This window comes from Oryctolagus cuniculus, chromosome 12 (assembly GCF_964237555.1).
Source record: "Oryctolagus cuniculus chromosome 12, mOryCun1.1, whole genome shotgun sequence".
Taxonomy (NCBI): Eukaryota; Metazoa; Chordata; class Mammalia; order Lagomorpha; family Leporidae; genus Oryctolagus; species Oryctolagus cuniculus.
In genome coordinates this window covers 49641025-49643042 of record NC_091443.1, presented here as the reverse complement: position 1 = coordinate 49643042, position 2018 = coordinate 49641025, and the positions used below count along the sequence as shown (strand labels likewise).

Here is a 2018-nt window from a genome sequence, read left to right as displayed (position 1 = left end):
TTTGAATAGCTTGAGAAAAAATGGAAATTTTTCTTCTTTAAAAATCTAGTAGAATTCATCAGTGAAGCTGTCTGGTCCTGGGCTTTTATTTGTTGGGAGGGTCTTTATTACTGAATCAATTTCTATTTTGTTCATTGGTCTAGTTAGGTTTTTCTATGTCTTCAGGAATCAATTTTTGTAGATTGTGTGCATCTAGGAATCTATTCATTTCATCTAGTTTTCCCAAATTGTTGACATACAGCTATCTGTGTGTCATCATTGCACGGGGACAATGCTAATCTTTTCTGTAGGATTTCAATTTTAGTATATGTTTTGCCAAAGCAAGCACTCATCTTGTTTCTTGTGCTTGATATTCAATGGGATTCTTGGTTCTATGGACTCACAGTTTTCCTCAAATTTGGGAAAATTTCAGACATTTTTTCCTTACCTTCCCTTTTGGCAATTCCAATGATGCATACAAGGAGAAATCAAAAATGAAATTAGGTAAGTTTATTTTGGTACAAGAATGTTTTCAAATTTATGCAGTTTTTTTTCTTAATATGCATCTTCTATGGATTTTTCATTCTTTATTTTTAATAAATAATGTGTTTTACCTTGATGAATGTGATTGTTATGTGTTAAGAATCATCAATTTTTTCTTCTTCATTTTCTAATCTTCTATTATTCACACCCATTATAATTTTCATCAGAGATATTATACTTTTCACCTGCAAAATTTTGATTAGAATTTCTTTGTAGGTTTCATGCCTCCAATTGCCTTTTTGAATGTATGAATTCCTATTAAAATAGCCATTTCATGTCATCTGATCATTCTAATATATGTGCAAAGTCTGTATAAATTTCTGTTAACTGAGGATTTTCTTTATTGTGGGTATTTTCCTGCTTCTTTGTGTGATTCATGCATTTGATTTGAAAATGATCATGGTGAATTCTACATTATTGGCTAGTGAACAACAGAAGTTTTCAATATGTCTGGTGTGAACAGGCACTATTGCAGACCCTCTCTGAATTGTTGCCTTAACTACTTTTAGGGGATACTTTCTGCAGCCTTGATGGTTTACTTATATATACGTACTGAATAGAACTCTACTGAGTAGCTACATATTAGAATAGTCAAGTTTCCAAATCCCTTAGATTTTTCTAGATGATTTAAAGGATTATTAAGACATTTTATTACTTGTAGTAATTACTGGTGAGTTAGTAATGTCTTAGATGGTCTGGATAGAGAGCACAGATGCCAGGCCCTCCACCCGTGGTCATTTGTATTCACTAATTTATACTGAGATGTAAGATTTCATGAATAAGATAAGAGTTAGACTTAACTATCAATGAAATGCAAGGGTATATTAACATATGATATTAACTAGTGAAACTTTAATGGAAGGCTTTTCTGGAAATGAAACAGGACATTTGGAAAAGATGTCAAAACAAAAGAAGACTGAACTAGTAAATCAGACAAAGTGGAGTGAAGGAACAAAGGAGTATTTACTCTAGCATACCTAGGTGGCTGACACCCAAACTCAACCCAAGGTAGTGAAAAAAGACTTGAAAAGTGAATTACAGGAGATAATAGTAATATACTCATCCATATAAAGGTTGAAATAACTGAACTGAATTTGTACATATTTGCTGGATCCACATAAGGAACATAAAAGAGAACCATCATTTGGCTCCTCACCATATCATCCTTGCTTAAATGAGTGGAGAACTATATTATAATGCTCCAGTCATTGGCTTGATCCAGCAGCAGGACATGGCAAGCGGTTCCAGGGTCTGCAATGTGTGCCAGAAAGAATAGAGGCAAGGATCATTGGCTCACCAGTTATAGCCACCACTTGTGGTAGCATTATCAATGGTCATATAGTGCTGGTGGGTACACTGGTGACAGTGGTGGTGATCTACCACCCACCAAACCAGTGGCATGACTAGAGATCTAGATGCAGAATAGCTCTGTGGGACTAATCCTGGGCTGCAAAGCTGTGATTTTACTAGCTGTGTTGGTGATAGTTATTGATAAC

The 2018-nt window shown here is 34.7% G+C and overlaps 1 non-coding gene across 1 annotated transcript; it reads right to left on the bottom strand.

Moving 5' to 3' along the window:
* Positions 1 to 224: 224 nt before the first annotated feature.
* On the bottom strand, positions 225 to 326 carry LOC127483888 (U6 spliceosomal RNA). The gene has a single exon (XR_007910680.1). It is a non-coding gene; the product is annotated as a U6 spliceosomal RNA (small nuclear RNA).
* Positions 327 to 2018: the final 1692 nt, after the last annotated feature.